Here is a 22,239-nt window from a genome sequence, read left to right as displayed (position 1 = left end):
TGGTCCTTTAGTAGCGACAATTTTAAACTTGAAAGTCAAAGGTACCAAACACAATGCTAACTAATTTCCTCTGTGAAAAATTCGTGACACGCCAGATAATTGAAACGTTTCACCTACAGTAGTAATTTCAAACTAAGCACAGTTGGCATTATTTCAGCACTTATGTTTATTACTGTGACTCGTGGTTGCATGTTGTGGTGGGATGCTGCAGACTGCATCACTCCCTTGTCATCAAGATGGTCATCTCAAACCACTGTACTACAAGATGATGTGGAATGCCTAATCTCATCTTGAACCATTGCAATCCAAAATGTTGTAAATTTCACACATATTTTCTGTCAGTGGTGATACACACTTATTACTCTCTCCATACCATGATTGTATCTCTATTTTTCACCCTTAATTCTCGTTGTTGCGTTTCAAATCAACATTCTGCAACTAAGAGCACTCATCCTGCCATGGTCGCCAAGCGTAAAGATCCACTCTCGTCATTAAATATCTTTTCAGTTTATTTTTTGATTAATTATGCGGCTATTGGACTGTCAGACTCAAGACTGGAGCTTTACTTAGGGAACAGACTTCGTTATGAAATAAATCTGACTAAGTGCCTGATATGAATATGAGTCTCTTTTATTTTTCAAATATTAAAATTACTCAGTTAAGGAGTGAAAAATGTCAATTTGAAATAATGACAGCACATCTCAAATTAATGTCCTTTATTGTTCCTTTTGCACATAACATACTTCTCTAACAATGCCTATGCTGGTTGAATACCGCATTAACGGCTATATTTGTTTTGTATTTGCAATGAAGTAAACACTGCTATGTTTACATTCTGCTGTCAATGTGTTTCTCCACTATAGTTACTGATGCAAGAACATGACACTGTTTCAAACAGAAGCGTCATAATTAATCCCTACCACCTTTCTGTGGAATAACTGAATGCTGAAATACTTTTCTTCTACAAACCAATATAAAACTTTCACTATTATTACACTTTTTAACAAATTTTTCCTGCTACTTATCCTCGACGTGTCTTTGCACTACTGCTCCAAGTGGGAGTCCAACACTGACGTTTCTACACTTGCCAAGATGGCACATGATGACTTTCACTGAGGCATTGTTCTAATTATACAGCAAGATAACGCTCCCTCAGATAAAAAGCGTGCGTGACTCCGAAAGTTCCAGAAGCCAGAGGTATGTAAAGACTACAGTATCGATACTTTATGACATGGAACATAGCATTACTTCTTACAAGTGAATAATCCATATTTAAACCAAAAGTATAATTTTAACTATAGCGTCTACCTGTAGAAAGTAACAGCAGATTTTCTGCTTCTTTTTGTGCATCCATGGGTAACATAAGTTACCATTTTTACACCAATTTAGGTTTGTATTTCGATGAATAAAACTACAGTACACACACAATCCTCACGATGTTTTGGTCTCACATGTATGGTGGGTAATAAGTCATCGACCTAACATTTATGGAGTAAGGGCATCTCCACAGATTTTAACCTCTTTGCATCTATTATTTCATTTGGTAGTCCAGTATCACCATTTGGGCTCCAGCTAGATGCTTATCTTGACCATTGCAGAGACACAATTCAGTTCGTTTTATAGCAGAGTGTATCTGTGGATGTTGCCACTAAAGTGCGCATCATTTATGTTGGCGGCCGAGTTTAGGTTCCTACTGCGCATCTGACGTCACAAAACACAGTCAGCCAATGAACAGAGAACGACGTTGCCACATCTCGATTGCAGTGCAGAACATGGACGAGTGTCTTCAGTTTTAGAAACGTTCAGTGATAAATAAAGTAATAGAACAAAAGCAATGTCTTGATAGCAGACATTCTTTTATAGAAAGTTTGGAAAAAGCATTCTTTATACTAATTGCTTCATAGTCTATTAATTAATTAAACCAAACAAGCAATAAAACTCCTAATTCAGGCGATAGCACGGAAAGGTGTTTGTATCACTCTCATGAACCGCTTTTTCGCAATAAAGAACAGCGGTAATTGTTTATTTCCTATTGTACTTCGACGAAGCGTGAGTAATTCATAGTCATACCAACAGTGTTTGTCAGTATTTTGCGTGACGTGTTATAGTCCTCATGGCGTTTTGTAGTTAGATGAGGTGCCTTAGCGTAATGGTTAAGGTGTTGGGCTGCTATGCGAAAGGTTATGAGTTCGGACCTTATGCGGTGCTTAATATTTTCATTATTTAAAAACAATATCGAAGTGCCTTACTTCACGAATTATGTTGAATTTTTTGAAATTTCTAGTGCTTTGTCTCTTCATTAACCCATTCGCTGCTGCAGACACGTGCTCCCCGCATTCCGCGCTGTGTGCGGATTTGTAATCACTGCACTGCTCGGCTGTGCAGACACATGGTGTTCCCACTGCTTTGACACGCTTATCATTCGATTTCACAAAAACTATTTGGCCAAAAATTGGATTTTTACACGTCTTCTTGACTGATACCTTCCCCCCATAAATGACTTAATTTTGTGTCGATGTTCAACGCAGTTATTATGCAGCAATAAATGTAGTAAACCATTGCACGAAATTTTGAAGAGTTTGCAGAGGTAGAAGTCCATAGTGTATACTTTCCGTATGGTCGATTTTAGCTGCCACAATGTTGAGAATGAAATGTGGACAAGATACCTAAATTTCATATAAAATTTACTGTATAACAATATCTCATTTAATTTAAGTACTACATAGGTGTTGTATGTAATATTGAGAAATATTCCGTCTTTCGCAACTGTAATAAAAATATTATTCACACCGGACGCGTTTGGCTTTATTTTAAAGCACTTCAATCAATGAAAGGTATGGCACATACACAATGGTACTCATGTTCTCTTTCTCGTTTTTGTTCCACAGTCGCAGTTTTACCAATGGTACTGAAATATATTCCTCTTCTGCAACTGTAATAAGCAACTTATTTAGACCAGACGCGTTTCTCTCTTTTGAAGCATCTTCAGTAGACAGTATTTTTTCTCCTCCATTGCCAAGTCACCTTTCGTAGTTTTGTGCTGCGGTAACACAATATTCAACGTTTGTGTTGGCAGATCAGTGTTTTAGCAAATAAATGATGTTTGTGTGTGCCACACACAAAAATTATATTTGACATAGATCAGAGCACTTCACTGATAGACGGCATATTCAAGTCCTAATGTTTTTGTAAGTCCACAGTTTTGTTTAATGTATTTTATCTACTTCCTTTTGATTGATTGAAGTGCTTTAAAATAAAGCCAAACGTGCTCAGTGTAAATAAAACTTTTGTTACAGTCGCGAAAGACGGAATATTTCACAATATTACATACGACACCTATGTGGTACTTAAATTAAATGAGCTATTGTTATACAGTAAATTTTATATGAAATTTAGGTATCTTGTCCACATTTCATTCTCAACATTGTGGCAACTGAAATCGACCATACGGAAAGTATACTTTATGGACTTTTACCTCTGCAAACTCTTCAAAATTTTGTGCAATGGTTTACAATATTTAATGCTACATAATAACTGCGTTGAACATCGAAACAAAATTAAGTCATTTATGGGGGGAAGGTATCAGTTAAGAAGATGTGTAAAAATCTAATTTTTGGGCCAAATAGTTTTTGTGAAATCGATTAATAAGTGTGTCAAAGCAGTCGGAACATGATGTGTCTGCACAGGCGAGCAGTGCAGTGACAAAATCGCGCACAGCGCGGAATGCAGGAGCACGTCTTAGTAGCAGCGAAAGGGTTAATGCGGCCGTGGTGGCTTTACTTCATGAACTGCGCGCTCCCCCCTACACGTAAGCTTGCGAACTATGCTATACTATGGCGCTGCTTCTATTGGCGCGTGCGACGTGTGCAACTGGCAACGCAGCAATCTCCCGCGTCTGGGCGGGCATGCGCGAGCCGCCAAGATAAAAGAATTGAACTATAGTTACCACAGTCTAACAATTTATTAGACTGTGGTGTTACTTAAACATCGATAGTTTGAATATTTGATAGTATCGATAGTATTTCTTGAAACTATTGATATTTCGACTATTTTGGACAGATATTTCAAATGAAAATTAAATTTATAAAATTTTTATTGTTTAAATTAGTAAATTCCGTTACAAGATTTGCAAATTTTATTTTATCAAAAATACTATATTTAAATTCTTGTCCTTGGAGTTTGTCGCGTTTTTAATTAATTATATCTCTTGTTTTTGAAAACACCTTCTACACAGGCACTGACGCCACTGGACAACAGAAATATTTACTGTCCATTACAAGAAACATACTACCGTATTTTGCACAAAATTCAAATACATAAGCATACTGGTCTATTGCAGGCCATAGGTCTGTTAAAGAATCGCTGACTGGTTCAAAGAAGTCGAAGTTACGCTGTTGCTGGCTGGGCAAAAACAAAAGATCAACAATTTCAGACTGATAGACATATCACTAGACATATTAACACTACTCAGGTATACTTCTGTTTAAGGTATTATTCTTGGTGTCGATGTGATGATAGCGGCATACTCTTACAGATGTAATTGTGCAACATCATTTGCCTCTTAAAAAGTACTGAAACAAAGTTTTTGAACCTTCAATCTAATAATGTCAAGAGCTTAATTAACAGTCCATGTATTAAATGGTGTCAGTCTCTCACTGACTGATTTAAAAAGCAGTCCAGAACAATTGATGCTTTATTAGTCGTGAAGGTGCTTTTCTAGTCTGACAGCCTTACAGAAGTCCCTGATATAGGAGTTATCATCAAGGAAGGAAGGACATATGACTACCTTGAGATTGTTGTTGTTGATACTTCAGAAGGTTCAAGGAGACCTATTACTTATTGCATAGCTAAGTAATCTTCTACTGCGAATGTAGGCAGTGCTTTTTAAATTTTATTGATCGTAATTACAATCTCAATGCAAACTTCCAAAATTATATTTTGAGCATGTAGTATGAGCATTTCCAATGTGACAACACCTCTTTTTCGGTTTCAGTTCCTTTTTGTTTGCTCTTTTCTGAGAATTGCACAGTTTGTTACTGGCTAGTGTGGAGATATGAAAGAAAGCCACAATAGCCTTTGTTTTCAATAAAATTTCGGAAAAGATTCTACTTTGAAGCAATCTTGTACCGTTAAGTTGAAACAGTGGGCAAATCAGGGTGAACGTGGAATCTTTAATATTTCAGCAGTTTTTTTCATAACTACAGTGCTGTCTGTAGCTGATACTACTTTCTTATGATGAATATTGTATTCTTATAAGATATGATTCATGACCTGAAGAAAAGTCATGTTAAATTCGACTACGAAGATATCTAAAATTTTGCATAATACACTAAAAAAGAAACGAACTGTTTTCTCAATGTCTTGTAGCCTTAAAAGTTACTTTCATAACTAAAAAGATTAATTATCATGACAATTGGGCCAACATGTTACTTACTGAGGCTTAGTTGAGCTTCGGCTTCTTAGAAGTGTGGGGAATCCAAGAAGAAGAAGAAGAGGGCCACCTCGAGGAGAAGTGGTACAAGAGGTTGAGTATAAGCACGTTAAGAAGACCAAGAGTGGCTTCATCATGCATTACATTTATCCTCAGTTGATTTAAAACACAGTGCAAAACGACAGCGTCATCACTCTATTGTAGTGCTACAGCTGCTAGATCGTTGAAGTTAGCAGCACTTGTGATCGTAATCCTGTCTACGTAAAGTGTACAGCTTGTCAAAATTTTCTTGGCAGTTTCATGGAGGGGAGCTTGCAGAGTGGAGGAAAGAAAACAGTGGTAGTGAACGTTAGGGAAAAGTATGAGAGAAACGGCAGTGCTGGCACCATCACCGGTCATAGTAATGTATTACTATAATATATGGTATCTAGGCCATTCAGAGTTTGCTCTTGACTGATCATGATAGATAGCATTTCATTGGCTACACTATAGATGCGATGCAACAGCTTCCATTACACAGTAGCTGACAGTTTTTCATCATCTTTTGTAAATGTAGATTAATGAAGGTATCTATAATAATTTATTCTTGAATTAAAGCTATCGCGTAATAATACATAAAAAACCATAATGAAGGAAAATTTTCAATAATAGCACAAAGATATACAGAAAATCAGCGTTGGAAGATGAGTGATACTGCTAAAAGCAATAACAGTTTCCTAATCAATGTCAATGGATGCTAGTGATAGTGTATGTATGAATTGTATGTACAGCAATTACCATAATAATTGCAAATATATTGCTCAGCAATAATATAAACCTACGCGTAATAAAGAACACGTTCTGGCAATGGAGCACAAAGTGTGGAAAAGATATGTTTGAAAGTAAGTGAAAGCATAAAAACCATGAAGATGTAATTTTTGAAGTTAACAGTAAGCAAATTTTATATCGTTTCAGTAATCGATTTTTGACGTCAAATAAGTCACCATCAGTTGCACTATCTAATGATAGGATAATATGAATTAATACATTTACCCACATATTTATGCAGGAAAATACTTCAAAGCGTAGCAATATGTGCGTTTCCTAACACCTCTTTGCATTCATGCAGTGTTTTACATCGGAAACCTATATCTTTTAGTAATAGTTTTAGTCACCTTTCTGTCTCATGATGATTCAGTTAACATGACCTATATTCACAACTTTGGTTTGGTCAGTAGACCTTCACCAATTTCGAAATGCATTAATATCGACGCCATTTTATAAGCACCTGTTGTTTTAATTCTGCTACAGTTCGCAAACACAATTGGAAGCACTTCTCCATAAATTGTATGCCACAACACATTGTTTATACACTTGGAAGACAACAACACAGCAGCTGTGGCGCCACAACCAGCTGATTTTGGGGAGGAGTGGCAGGGTAATATGCCAAGGAACAATTTGTAAGCTGTACCAACATGTTCCAATCAGAGGCATGAGACCAAATTTCGACATAGCGTTGACAAATTAAAGCAGGATAAATTTTAAAAAATGTTTCTTATATGTGCCATAAATTCCATGTTGTGATTACCTGCAATTTTTGTCAAAAAAACTGGCAATGGCCAGGAGAGTGGTGTGCTGAGCACATGCCCCTTTGTGTCCTAATCTGGTGACACCTAAGGGCTCAGGAGGACACTGCAGCCAGTCGGTGCAATTGGTCCTTCAAGACCTGTTTTGGATGGTGTTTTATCACCTTTAATATGGGTGAAACTAATTTTATATTCACTATAAAGTGGCGAGTCAGGGCCAATATGCTTTCATTTGTCACTTGTCTACATGTCAGTTGTAAGTTGATCCCTCGCCTTTAACTTCTGTTACTAATCCTTGGATCTCTACTTTTTCCCCATACTTTCTTTTTAGGCAGTCTCTTAAATTAGTCATATTCCCTGAATGTTCATATTCTTTATTGCAGAAGTACATTTCACAAACTATTACTATCTAATTTCTTTAAAAAAAATCCACCCAGAGATTAATTTTTACGATTAATTTACAAAACTATAACAAAATAAACTCTATTTATGCATTCTCACATATACAAAGTAATCTTGGAAGAGCGGTGTGTTCTCTGTCAACAGAGACTGTTGGTGGCGCTCGAAAAGCTGGCTAGCGTCGACGATTCACTACGAAGTACTGATCGTTCCATGTCGGCACGATTTGAAACACTTCATGGCGACTGAGCTCTTTGTCTCATTGCTGTCTAAACAAGCGAGGCAACAGTTGCAGCACTATAATTGTGTGAGGCAGAATAATTCTCTTGTTGTGTGGCTTTTAAATAATGAAGTGAGTGACGAAGAAGCCACTACTGCCACACTGTAGTGACCTCTTACAATACTCGAAGAGCAAGGAGCTTTAGGGGCAGCATTCTTCCTAGTGACACGCACAGACTGCTGCAAACCGAACAAAATAAAAATAATGGTGAGTTGATTCACCCACTGTACAAGTTTCATCAAAGGGTTGCAGCACAAAGGGGGAGAACTGAATAACTGTCGAGAGCTTAAGAATTATCTGCAGAATTAGGAAATTTTGCAAAACATTCCCGAACATTCACCGTCAATATCTGGCAAGAAGAAGGTAGTTTTGTCTCAGATCCATTGAAACATTAGCATTTCATCCGAATTACTTATGAATATGCTTTGCAATACTGTAAAAGCAGATACCATGTAAATATAGCTGTAAATTTTAATGATTATGCCCAGCCGCTATACAAATAAAAATCCTGACACTCGACAGATTGTGGAATCGTATGATTTTGCAATATTCAGTTTTGTAGAAACTGACGCGTCCTTGAGGCAACAAACTCCGTTATTCGAGCACAGTGTAACTAACCAACATATGTATGGGATTTGCACTTCTACAAAAGCAGAAGTGACATACAGGCGTTAGGACTGTGTCGATGTTTCTTGTTGTCCAATCACCTTATGCATTAACAGGTACAAATGAAAACACTTTTAAGTACAATGAGGACTCAGGAACAGGGAACGATAGTAGGTGTGCTTAATTGATAATGATAATAATTGTATTTATTTTAACATTCATTATGTGACACAATTACAAACTGAAACACTTAACGAATCTTTAAAGTGTCATTTTTCTTCTATTAATAGCATTGTATAAAATTAGCCATAATTACATTTGTAATCAATCAATCAATCAAATTTTATAGTCGTTCAGCTCATAAAGCAATAGACAACGTCAAGATAACTTACATTTTTAACATTAATTACTAAATACAATTTAGTTTGGATTACATAAGACCATCCGCTAGATACAGTGTTGAAAGACAGTATTTTCAGTTTCAAAAAATTCGTCTACTGTGTAGAAAGGATTATTTACTAGTATTCTGTACAACTTAGCTTTGAAGACATTGACAGGTAACTCTGTTAAATCTATACTTAACTTATCGTACAACTTAAGTCGAAGAACTAAATATGAATTCTGTGACTTGGATAGTCTTTGATATGGTACATCTAAACATGATTTGTTCCTGGTGTTATGGCTATGCACATCCCTTCTTAATGATATATTTGAAATATTGTTCCTAACATACAATAGAACATTATAGGTGTACAAGTTAATTACCATCAGGTATTGCAATTTAACAAACAAAGGTTTACAGTGTTCTAACTTATCTGAGTTGGTTATTATTCTTACTAATTTTTTTTGTAAAAGTAGAATGCCCTGTACGTGACTGCTGTTGCCCCACAATAAGATTCCATATGATATGACACTTGGAAAGAAAGCAAAACATGCTGATCTTATATAACTATTAAGGACATGTCTTTTTAAGTTTCTAATTAAATAGATAACTCTTGAGAGTCTGGCAGGTAAATGTTTGACATGTGGTTCCCATGTCAACTTGTTGTCTACTATAACACCTAAAAATTTTATACTTTCTAAGTCATGATTCTCTCTTAAGCTAATGGAAAGTGCCTGGGTCTTACTTTCATTTAGTAGAAAACCGTTCGCTCTAAACCATAATGAACTCTGAGCAAGGGTATCTTTAACTATATTTTTAGTGTGTTTAAATATGAGCTTTTATTTCAATAAGTTGTGTCATCAGCGTACATTATTGTGTGAGATTTTACAAAAGATGGCAGGTCATTAATCATAAGTAAAAACAATAGAGGTCCAGGTACTGAGCCCTGTGGCATACCAGATCTAACATTTATCAGCTCTGACTTCTCCCTGTTAATGCATACAACTTGTTGGCGGTTCTCAAGGAAGGATTTAATGATATTTATGCTGCTATTAGCAAAACCATAATAGGATAGCTTATTCAGTAAAGTATCATGGTCCACACAGTCAAACGCTCTGCTCAGATCACAAAATGTAGCCTGAGCAAATCCCCTAGCCTCAAACACATCCAGAACAAATTTTACAAGAGAATCCATACCATATGTTGTGGATTTACCTTTTGTGAAGTCATGTTGTTTGTCATTTATTAAGTTTAAGTTATCTAAATACGTGCTAACTTGATTATACATAATTGTTTCAAAAATTTTTGAGAAAACAGGAGTTAACGATATTGGTCTGTAACTAGTGGGACAGTTCTTATCACCTTTCTTATATACTGGGACCACTCTAGATATTTTTAGTACATCAGGAAACTTGTTTTCAGCTAGACATTTATTTACACAGTAGGTTAAGGGATCAATTATGCAGTCAATAATATCTTTCAATAAGTTACATGATAAATCATAGTAATCAACGCTCTCTGAGGCTTTGAAATTTTTAACTATTTTCAGAATTGTATTGGTACACACCTCTGAGAAGTTGAAAATGCTCTGGTGGGGCCTTTCAAAATAGTTATCGATGAAGTTAAGGACATTTTCTGGAGGTTTGTCTATTGAGCTGCATATTTCTTCAATAGATTGGACGCAGAATTTATTGAATTCATCTGGGGATATGTCAATAACGTCTTTTCCTTTAGTGTGTGCCACAGAGTTAATTATACTCCAGGCCTTTTTTGCATTTATTTCTAGACTTTTCAATGAGGGCTGTATTATATAGCTTCTTAGCATCATTAATAGCCTGTCTATAATTGCACTTAGCTCTGGAATATAATTCTTTATGTAGTTCAGATTTGCTTGTACATACCAGAATAGAGCGTAACAGTGTTTTTCATTTGCCCTAACTGTGGAGTATACCATTCCCTGTTTTTCCTTCTCTTATAACAACTACTATCCTTAATATTTAGAGTACATTTTCTCAAAGGAATATTATTTTCAAATGTATATAAAAATATAGAGAAAAAATCAGTAAAAACAATGTCGGAGGAAGAATGTTGTAGTCTACTAAATAGGGCATCCCAACTGATGCAAGTGAGGACAAGTCTAAATCTATCTGTCCTCTCTTTGGTCTTAGGTCTCAAGGTTACACTTTTAGCTTTTGGGCTGGAACAGTCTGGAGTTACATTGCTTAGACTAATATATACTGCATTATGGTCTGAGAAATGAAAACTAACTACATCTGAAGACATATGAGTTCTATTAATGTTTGTAAATATATTATCAAGACAAGCAGGGCCCCTGGTAGGTTTGGAGTTAGTATAGTACGGGTTATATTGCCTAAGTACATTCTTGAAATCTGCCACAGTTTTTTTGTCCTGCAGAATATCGAAACTTGAGTTGACGTACCCTCCAATGACAATAGTATATTGTTCCCATTTTGGTGTACAGAGGGACATTAATAGGTCATCAAATTTCTCAAGAAAGATGCTGGGGTCCCTACTAGGTGACCTGTAAACTACTACTACTAATATTTTAAGGCACTCTATTACTATACCCGATGTTTCAAAGTGCAGTTCATGACAGGGAGTGTTGAGATCTAGTTTACCATACTTTTGTGTAGGCAGTGCTTTTACATATATTGTTACTCCACCATTCAAGTGGTGTTTCCTACTATAGCAATTAACTAAAGTATAATCATCCAGTACTTTGTAACCTAGATCTTCCTCTTTGCACCAGTGTTCACTTATACATAAGATATCAAACATGTTTTCATTGGAAAATTCATTAACAATTAGGTTTTTATCTGTCACACAATGTACAGGGTGATTCAAAAAGAATACCACAACTTTAAAAATGTGTATTTAATGAAAGAAACATAATATAACCTTCTGTTGTACATCATTACAAAGAGTATTTAAAAAGGTTTTTTTCACTCACAAACAAGTTCAGAGATGTTCAATATGGCCCCCTCCAGACACACGAGCAATATCAACCTGATACTCCAACTCGTTCCACACTCTCTGTAGCATATCAGGCGTAACAGTTTGGATAGCTGCTGTTATTTCTCGTTTCAAATCATCAATGGTGGCTGGGAGAGGTGGCCGAAACACCATATCCTTAACATACCCCCATAAGAAAAAATCGCAGGGGGTAAGATCAGGGCTTCTTGGAGGCCAGTGATGAAGTGCTCTGTCACACGCTGCCTCGCGGCCGATCCATCGCCTCAGGTAGTTGACGTTCAGGTAGTTACGGACAGATAAGTGCCAATGTGGTGGCGCTACATCCTGCTGAAATATGAATTGTTGTGCTTCTTGTTCGAGCTGAGGGAACAGCCAATTCTCTAACATCTCCAGATACTGTAGTCCAGTTACAGAGCACCTTCGAAGAAAAAGGGACCAAAAACTTTATTGGCTGAAATGGCACAGAAAACGTTCACCTTAGGCGAGTCACGTTCATACTGAGTTGTTTCCCGCGGATTCTCAGTGCCCCATATACAGACATTGTGATGGTTGACTTTCCCATTAGTGTGGAAAGTTGCTTCATCACTAAACACAATCTTTGAAACGAAAGATTCATCTGTTTCCATCTGAGAAAGGATAAAATGACAGAAATCGATTCTTTTAATCTTATCAGCTGCAGACAGTGCTTGAACCAATTTCAGACGATAAGGTTTCATAACTAACCTTTTTCGTAGGACTCTCCATACAGTTGATTGTGGAATTTGCAGCTCTCTGCTAGCTCTGCGAGTCGATTTTCCTGGGCTGCGAACAAATGCTTGCTGGATGCGTGCTACATTTTCATCACTCGTTCTCGGCCGTCCAGAACTTTTCCCTTTGCACAAACACCCATTCTCTGTAAACTGTTTATACCAACGTTTAATACACCACCTATCAGGAGGTTTAACACCATACTTCGTTCGAAATGCACGCTGAACAACTGTCGTCGATTCACTTCTGCCGTACTCAATAACACAAAAAGCTTTCTGTTGAGCGGTCGCCATCTTAGCATCAACTGATTCTGACACCTAGTCAACAGCGCCTCAAGCGAACAAATGTACAACTAAATGAAACTTTATAGCTCCCTTAATTCGCCGACAGATAGTGCTTAGCTCTGCCTTTTGTCGTTGCAGAGTTTTAAATTCCTAAAGTTGTGGTATTCTTTTTGAATCACCCTGTATATTGAGGAAACCTATTTTAAACTCCTCTTTACGCTTCACTTCATTTACATGTTTACCTGACTCACTTAACATACTGTTACCATAAAGCAGTTGACCAGGTTGTAACCTAATGGTGCTGGAGTATCTAACCTGATCTAGCACTGTAAGTTTTTTGACATCTCAGTTGAAACACAGCTCAACTTATCTAATACTATCCTGATATCTAAGTCACTTAAAACACGTTTGCCTAATTTGTTAAAATGTTGACCATGCTTGGTGTGACAATCTCTGTGACAGTTACTAGTGTTTATTATAGAGACATTTTTGAAGTGCTGACCACTGAGGCAAGTCGTGTCGATGAGGCACATTGACAACAATCACGTTGGTGTGGGTCAATATTTCCAGAGTTTTCTTCAGTGTTGATGTTGCTGTCTCCCTCTCGTTTCTATTGACGTCATTTGCTCCAGCCATTGCAACTACAAAGTCTTTATCTGTCAAGGTGTTGCAGTCTTTCTTGATTGATGCTGATACATCTCGAAAACCTGCTCCTGGTTTTACGATTCTATCTATTGTGCATTCATTAATCGCAGAAGGTCCTCTTTCTGTTAACATAACTGCTAATCCTCGTGCATGGCTGTCAGAATAAGTCTTGATTTTCCTATTCTTCTTGGGTGTTAATACCCTATTTGCTGGATTTTGAAGCTCTTTCTGATTCTTCTTAGATGCGACTATGTTATTCCTTAATACAAATAAGTACATGTATACATTTGAAGTTGTCCATGTTTATAACGCGCATTCACTATTCCATTTTATTTACGTGTGTAATTTTTACCATAGTAACTAATCGGTACGAGATGCACACGCCTGTGAGTTGCCGGTACTGGAAGCAAACAACAAAATCTTTTTTGTCACATCCCCTCCCCTGCAGCGGCCAATGTACTAACATAACAAAACAGCATAAACTGCCCAAGGCGCCGCCAAATTTGATATTGATGAAACACCTTCTTGTTATCCACTTGCCCTCTGTACCTCTCACGCCTTGGATGCAAGCGTATAGAACAACTGTTTCTGTTTGCGTGCACTTACGGGGAATCATATTTCAACGATGTGACTATCGATAGTCAAAGCGATGATCTTAGCAGCGCTGGCACTATCGATTAATCGATAGCGTATCGATGTTTAAGCTCAACTAATGTCGCCTGTGTCAGTGCCGCTGGCGCGAATAGCAAGTGTGATTTGAAAGATACTAATTTCAGCGTTTAAAATTTAATATCACAAGTAGGTTAGCTTATGACATAATATGAGATTCTAGCATTAGTCGAAACTATATGCTTCCTCCAGTAATCCAATTAGTCTTCGTGAATAGTAGTACGTGAAGATTGCTGTTTTCCTGATTGTTACAAAACTTCATTTTAAAATAAGAACGGACGAATCGGATACCGAGACGCTGACAGGAAAAATTTAAAATCAGTTTAAGTGTTCGTATGGTAGCACACTTGGCGGGTATCACATCGTTACCGAATCTCTTAGTAGTGTACAATGCGAGTCTGCTGAATATTCTTGGAAGTGTGGCTTCGTCCGTTACGTAGATGGATTCTGCGATGTTTTGTGTGTTTCGAAAAGGATGTTCGTGTGTTTTGTTTACTATCTGAGGCTTAATTACTGCGGGGGACTGGCTTAGATCATATTGTTTACCAAGCGTACATAGGTCGAGCGGAGATCGTGTATGAATATGATGGTTGCACTAATGCCGTTCAGATTTGAGCGTAGATGCCCTTCAGACTGGTCTATACCGTAGCTGTAGATGTTTTCGCGTTGAGGTTCCATTAGTTCGTTGTTGGTTTAGTAGTGTCAACCATTGGATTTTTTATTCAGTGACTTCTGTACGACTGAGTGTTGCGGTTTTTTGGGAATCGTGGCTCCGCCTCGTTAATGACGTCATCGGTATATAGGCGTGATATCTCATTTTTTCCTAAGACCCATTGAGCCAGTGAACCCCAACGACTAACGACAATACTCCGCACATCTATGCGCTAGGTGACAAAAGTCCTTCGATACCTCCTAATAAGGTCTCCCACCGTTTGCCCAGCGTAGTGCAACAACTCTACTTGGCGTGGACTCAATCAGTCATCGGAAGTCCCCTGCAGAAATATTGAGCCGTGCGCCTCTATAGCCGTCCATAATTGTGAAAATTTTATGAACGAGCTGACCTCTACATTATGTCCTATAGATGTTTAATGGCATTCATATTGGGCGACCTGGGTGGCCAAATCATTCGTTTGAACTGACCAGCATGTTGTTTAAACCAATCGTAAACAGTTGTGGCCCAGCGACATGATGCATTGTCGTCCATAAAAATCCCATCGTTGTTTGGAAACGTGAAGTCTATGAATGGCTGCAAACGGTCTCGAAATAGCCGAACATAACCATTTCCAGTCAATAATTCATGCAAACATAGCCAGCACCGTTATGGAGCCGTCACCAGCTTGCACAGTGCCTTGCTGGCGGCTTGGGTCGATGGTTTCATGGGGTCTGCACCACACTCAAACCCTACTGTCAGCTCTTACCAACTGCAGTTGAGACTCATCTGACCAGACCATCGTTTTGCGGTCATCTAGTGTACAACCGATATGGTCACCAGTCTGGGAGAGGCACTGCAGGCATTGTCATTCTATCAGCAAAGGCACTCGCATTGGTCGGTCTGTGCCATAGCCCATTAGTGCCAATTTTCGCCACTGTGGCGTAACGGATACATTTGTTGTATGTCCTACATTGATTTCTGTGGTTATTTCGTGCAGTGCTACACGTGTGTTAGCACTGACAACTCTACACAAATGTGGCTGCTCTCGGTTGTTAGGTGAAGGCCGTTGGCCACTGCATTGTCTGTGGTAAGAGGTAATGCCTGAAAATTGGTATTTTCGGCACACTCTTGTCACTTTGGATCTTGGAATATTGAATTCCGTAACGATTTTCAAACTGAATGTCCCATCTGTCTAGCTCCAACTACCATTCCATGTTCAATTTTGATAGTTCCTGTCATAATGATGTTGGAAACCTTTTCATTTGACACCTTTGCCAATGCGCTGACCTTTTATACGTTGTACATGTGGTACTACTGCCATCTGTATATGTGCATGACTTTTGTCGTGTGTGTGTGTGTGTGTGTGTGTGTGGGCGCGTGCGCCCGCCCACATGCTTGAGAGAGAGACAGAGAGGAAAAGAAAGTGTCTCTATCTCACTCTGTCTTTGTTGGCATTACAGAAGCATCCGATTCCACCCTTCTGCCTTGACACATGATGTCGTCAGTTTGGCGGAAACAGCTTGGTCCAGCATATACAATATGGCGACAATGAAGTCAATACATAAACACCAAGGTCGACATCAGCTTTGTAGTGCTACGGCCGAAACTCGGGCCTCTGGTGACCCAGCTCTGCATGCACCGACTCTCGAGTGTTTGTCGTTTCTCCTTCTTTAAATTACTGTTCGGTGATTATTATTTACTCTTGATATTAAAGGAATACTGCTGTCAGTAATACTATTGTATTTAAATTACTTCAAACTTTTGGCCTCAAAAGAGTTTGATTAATATATTTAACAACACAATGCAACAGTTTCGATGTTTTATGAAAAGAAAAGGCGTGGCACTCACTCACAGTGATACTCATAAATAATTGCTTTATACTTCACTATTGCATTTTGTTTATCAAATAGTCTCTTTCTCTCTCACACAGACAGACACAGAGAGAGAGAGGCAGAGAGAGAGCGTGGCAAGTTACATAACAGGATAACAGTGCAAAAAAATTGTGAAGTGTTTTTGTTTTATGTTTCACACTAGCATATTTAATGTGAAACATTGTACTTCATATTCTGTCTCAGCACTAAATTTCACTCATTCACTGTGGAAATGGAGTGTTTAGCTCCTAATATTACACAAACTAACCCCAAAAACTGTATAAGTCAAACATACAACCTTTAAAGTGAAATCTTCCGTCTTTCTTTGACAGAAACTTCATTAAAATTTGAGCTACAAAGTTGTTGTAAAGGGCAGGGGGAAATCAATTATATTTTAAAAAAGAAATGTATTGAGTATTTACATAGTAACTTGTTGAAAAACTACACATTCCTTGATTTTTAAAGTAGTATAATACATTATTTATACCTGTCATTGACATATTGTGGTGGAAAGTATAATGACTGTGTTAGAAAACTGTATTTATTTTACCACATATTAATTAACAGTAGAAACTTCTCCACTGATGCAGTGAGTTAACAAATTAAAAAAATTCAGCACAAAAATACTCTATGTTGTCCTCAGTTTCATTAACCGCCTGGCACATTTATTACTGCGTATAGAATCATTGACATTTTTAGGTTGGTTGTTTATCATTACTTAATAGGATAGGAGGTTAATATTTTGCGGTATGTTCTTCAAAGTTCTCTGACATTTCCAGGCATTACTTAAGTCAACTTCACCAAGATCACAGCTCTCCAGCTTTAAGCAACATATTTTGTGCAAGACAGAAAGCTGACGTGAATCACCAATGAAACTACCTGAATACAAATGTAATATTGCTTTCAGCATGCACCAAACAAGGCCAGTCACCATAACAGCAGTCAACTTTCCTTGATCATATTCTCTTACAAAGTAATTTGGGATGGATATTTCAACTTCCTTATCAGGAAGCATCAAAGAGGTGCAAACCTCACATTTTTTTTTTTTTTTTAGAAAAAGCCCCTTCTTTACAGCATAACCAGAAATGTACATCAGCACCAGCAGGAAATTTTCTGGTACCTGTGACACTTCAAAATTCTCCTGTAACATTGCAGAATATTTTTCAGCAGTCACACATTTATTGGATATTCCAGAGCAAGGAGGCAGTGTACACAGAGGAATATTTTTATTCAAAGAATTTAGTAGTACCATATCTTTAACCCTTTAACTGGACGTGTTAACGCGCACGCTTTTGTACCTGTCGCTGTGTGCTCTGAACGTGTTTATGTGCACCACCAGTCCTTTTACCTGGTACTCTGAACGTGTCTATGTTTCATAAACCATAGACACATTCCGAGTACCGGGTAGGACTGGTGGCACACGTAAACACATTAAGAGCACACAGGGACAGGTACCAAGGTGCGCGTGTTAACACATCCAGAGCAGACACGTACAGAGTACCAGGCAGAAGGACTGGTGGCACTTAAACATGTTCAGAGCACACAGGGACAGGTACAGAGGTGCGCGTGTTAACATGTCCAGAGTAGTAAAAGGGTTAATTTCCTTTCACTTTCATGTGTCTGAATGTAACTTACTAATTTACCCCACTCATTTGATGGTAACTACTAAAACTATCTTCCAGATTGTCATTCTGAAACTTACTCAGTAATATATTAATCTGGCTTATAATGATCAAATTCATGTGGAATCAGTAGTAAAAACCCATCAAATGTACTGATTAAGAGCTCAAAGTGTTGGAGTTATGAACACTCTACCTCTAGTTTTTTAACCATAAAGCCATTTTCTTAAAAAAAAAACTAACTGTAACGAGCTGTTTACCATAATAGGCTGCCTATATTGATCATTAAGCCTTTCACCTTCATGTGCACCTTTCACATTAACAGTGTGCCACCAATTACAAAGATGAAGTATGTTCAGAGCCTGCAAAATCTGTCTCTCATGAAGCTAAGACCTTTAAAGCAGCAACATTTCAATCATCAAATATCTCGAGTGCAAGGTTAACGTTTTGGTGCTGAATATTGGAAGGCCTTAAATGACAATGAATGACTGTGTCTCACCAACGAACCATTTCCTTCTTGTACAACAATTCTAAATACTCAAAGTCGGCAGTAACTACAACTTCAAAATTGTCAAAATTTGGAAACTTCAAGAATCTAGTAACCCAGTTAATATGGATACATTTCAGTATATGTACTGTGTCAAAAATTAGGAACAACTTTTTAGTACTGTCATTAGGATGTTGACCACAGGGCTGCAAAATACCACTGAAAATGAAGTCCCATGCTTCTTGACAGAGCGTAGAGGAACGATGCAGGAGACCCACACCGCTTTGCTGGGCAAGGTCCTAGTGGAGGTGGTTTGCCATTGCCTTCCTCTGACTGTGAGGGGGATGAATGATGATGATGAAGATGACGACACAACAACACCCAGTCATCTCGAGGCAGGAAAAATCCCTGACCCCGCCGGGAATCGAACCCAGGACCCTGTGCTCAGGAAGCGAGAACGCTACCACTAGGGGTCAGTAACTCATAAGCTTTCCAATTTACTGTATTATTATCTGAAATTGAAGATAACACAGTAAACTTCTTTTTCTACTTCAGTAATTATATTTAGTAACATATTTCTTAGCTGTTGATCAGTTAAATTATTACCTGGTATGACAGTTACAACATCTTTAAATTTTGAAAATACGCTGGATATCATGAAAACCTGAGCTGTTTCGGCAAGATCATTGCTATTAATTGTACTGGCACCATAAATTGTATCTCCTTTAAAGATCAAACAAGGCTCGATGTAAATTACATTGAGGAATACATTTACCACAAGTGATCTTTCAAAAATATTTTCGTAACTTTCAAATACTCTACACTGCGATCTACAGTTATATTATTTAAACTGAACTTACCTGTCAGCTTTCTGGTAGTGCATGGATGTGGAAAATATAGGTAACCAATATTGTCCACAGCTGCGTATGCTGGCGGTGAATGAACACACAGAGAAGTTGGCAGTAATGTGTTCCCACAGTATCTACGACTGTTGTCAGTTCTTGTTAGGAACTGAATCTGCTAAACTATCAGCTGCAGCTGTGAACATGAGTCACCTGAAAATTTATCTTCTAACACTTTCACTATATTGTCAACCACCAAACACTTGTTTAAGTTGGCTCCTTCAGATGCTTTTGACTCAACATTTCAATAATCTATCAAATACATGCTTGGTATTAATGACTTATATTCAGGGGCACTTTATGCTGGGGAATTTAGTATCTACTGACAGAAAGCAGGACACTTAAATCAGTGTTAACAGTTACAGAGTCTAAAATAGTTGGCAGTTCATTACTGATGTCAATAAAGCACAGCACTGCCTTCTGTTCACACTTGATACAGCACTCCTGTTTCTTGCTGATAAGGCCTGCACGTGAAAAGTAATTGCATATGTTCCCCAAATTTTTAGTAGCATTTGTTCTTCATATTGCCTGTGATCTTCCAAACTTCTTGTCACTGCTTTCTCAAGAATGTCACAGTCTACATCACATAATCTTCTACATGAGGGTCCAGATGTTGTCAAGTATTCTGGTAAATTTGGAAAAATTGAAGGCACTGCTTTTGGTTTTACCTTGGGATACCTTCTTTCAAATGTTTTTATTTCTCCATCAAATACAGACTTTTCTGTCTTGATTATGCACTATTCAGTAAGACATTTTATGTATATTACTGGTTTCTTTAGCTTTGAGAAATCGGTGGGAACTTTCCTTAGCCACTTTTTCTTTAGTTCCTCATCACTTGGTAATGAAAATGTGCTGACAGCTTCATTTTGAGATCTGTAATTACTTTTACAGCCAGCCACTCTGCAGCACCTTGGCATTTCTAGTACCAGTATCTGAAAACAGAAATTCAATGTAGTTTTTGCAATGTACATATACATATTTCAAAAAGTATTTGAACACATTTACTTAGTTTACGATGCAGCATTCAGCATAACCTCTCAATCAGACACAAGTGTTCTCTGCCTATCAAGTAGTCACAAAAAGTAATTATATTAGCATTTATGAAGTACTTGTTGTTCAAAGAAATGCAAATTCATGAACTTTTCTTTGGAAACAGAAGATTGTAGCAGCTAATACTTAATCCACAATTCAATACAAAGTTCAGCTTACTGAGCAACACATCACAAGCCGCACGGCTTATGAACAACAGATCTACTCTGTCTGATTCGCAAACAAGATGGCTTCCAGTGCCCACGCCAGTATCTTTAGTCGGCTGTGATCACACGCCAACAAACACGAACAAAAATAAAAATGACACAATAACGTCTCACTCCAAAATAAAAATGATACTAATGGGACAACCACAGGAAACTGGGAGTTTAGGGCAGGGACAAGCTAAATATACAATAAAAAACACCACACAATCCTAAAACAAATGATATAACAAAATTTAAATCACAGTATTTCTATACACCAACAAAACCGCACGAAACAGACATTTCCCTTGACCCGTATACCTCAACCGCAACTATTGATACCAAAAACTCAACACGTACGCCCCCTGCGGGTTCGGGGGTAGGAATAGGCCCGCGGTACTCCTGCCTGTTGTAAGAGGCACCTAAAAGGAGTCTCAACTGTTTTGGCCTTTAATGTGATGGTCCCCTAAGGGGTTTGACCACTCCATTTCAAAATTTTTCGGTTAGTGCGTACCATTTGGGGAAGGACGCCTTACGTGGTGCACCTTGCCCTAAGATCTGGCACTCCCGATATTGTCATGGAGTTGGACTTACACCGAGCTTCTGGCCACATCAGCTGCGGTGTGTTCCAGGTAGCATACATTCCCTCTATTGCGCAGATCCATCTTTGCCCTCGTGATATACATGGATATTCGACACGCGACATCCAGCACGGTAGCCAGTCTGTTGTGGTGGGGTCGTCATGTACCCTCTTGGTGGTAGCCCCCTGACTACACAGGGATTGCACTGCTGATGCCTGAGCTGCTACCTCCCCATGTATGCCAAGGAGTAGATGCCTATCCCTCTGGGGCATCAGGACTCCCGGCAAAGGCCATCCTGCCAGGTGGTCTTTGCTGTGGCTGGGCGGCGCCCACGTGGAGAGTCCCTGGTCGGAGTGGGTGGCATCAGGGCGCATGACCCGCAATGAAGCATGGTACATCATCTCTCGCTGGTGGGCCTCCACCAGCAATCTCGAAGCAATCGAGGTCTAACCTCAATGGCAAGCAATATGATCCGAGATCATTTCCCTCCCTGGCCACTCCATGGGAGGAACGTATGGCTAAAGACGGCAGTGCAGATTATTCACCCCGGTACCTCGTCTGTACGTGAGTTGATGGTGAATCATTTATGTTGAGAAACCCTCAATTTTTTGTGGAGCATATGGAGGACCCATTCGGGGAGGTGGAGGGCTTGTCCAAAATGCGCTTTGGTTCAGTTCTAATCAAAACAGCATCCTCTGCCCGGTCACGGAGGTTGCTCGCTTGTGACAAGTTGGGGGATGTTTTAATTACCATCATGCCCCATAAGAATCTAAACATGGTCCAGGGTATTATATTCCATAGAGATCTTCTTCTGCAGTCAGATGATGAACTACGCGCCAACCTAGAACAACGAGGTGTTCACTTTGTCCAGTGCGTCCATCAGGGTCCGA

The 22,239-nt window shown here is 38.5% G+C and overlaps 1 protein-coding gene across 1 annotated transcript in view; it reads left to right on the top strand.

The window, feature by feature from the left end:
• Window positions 1–14,053: 14,053 nt before the first annotated feature.
• The window catches only part of LOC126481901 (protein D1-like), a 100,520-nt gene continuing 92,334 nt past the window's right edge, over window positions 14,054–22,239 (top strand). Inside the window, exon 1 of the mRNA XM_050105859.1 lies at window positions 14,054–14,135. The gene's annotated coding sequence lies outside the window, so the exon portion shown is untranslated. The remainder of the gene's footprint in view (window positions 14,136–22,239) is intronic.

The sequence above is a fragment of the Schistocerca serialis genome, chromosome 5, assembly GCF_023864345.2.
Source record: "Schistocerca serialis cubense isolate TAMUIC-IGC-003099 chromosome 5, iqSchSeri2.2, whole genome shotgun sequence".
NCBI classification, from domain to species: domain Eukaryota; kingdom Metazoa; phylum Arthropoda; class Insecta; order Orthoptera; family Acrididae; genus Schistocerca; species Schistocerca serialis.
The sequence above is the reverse complement of the archived record's forward strand: the minus strand, read 5'-3'. Positions and strand labels throughout refer to the sequence as shown.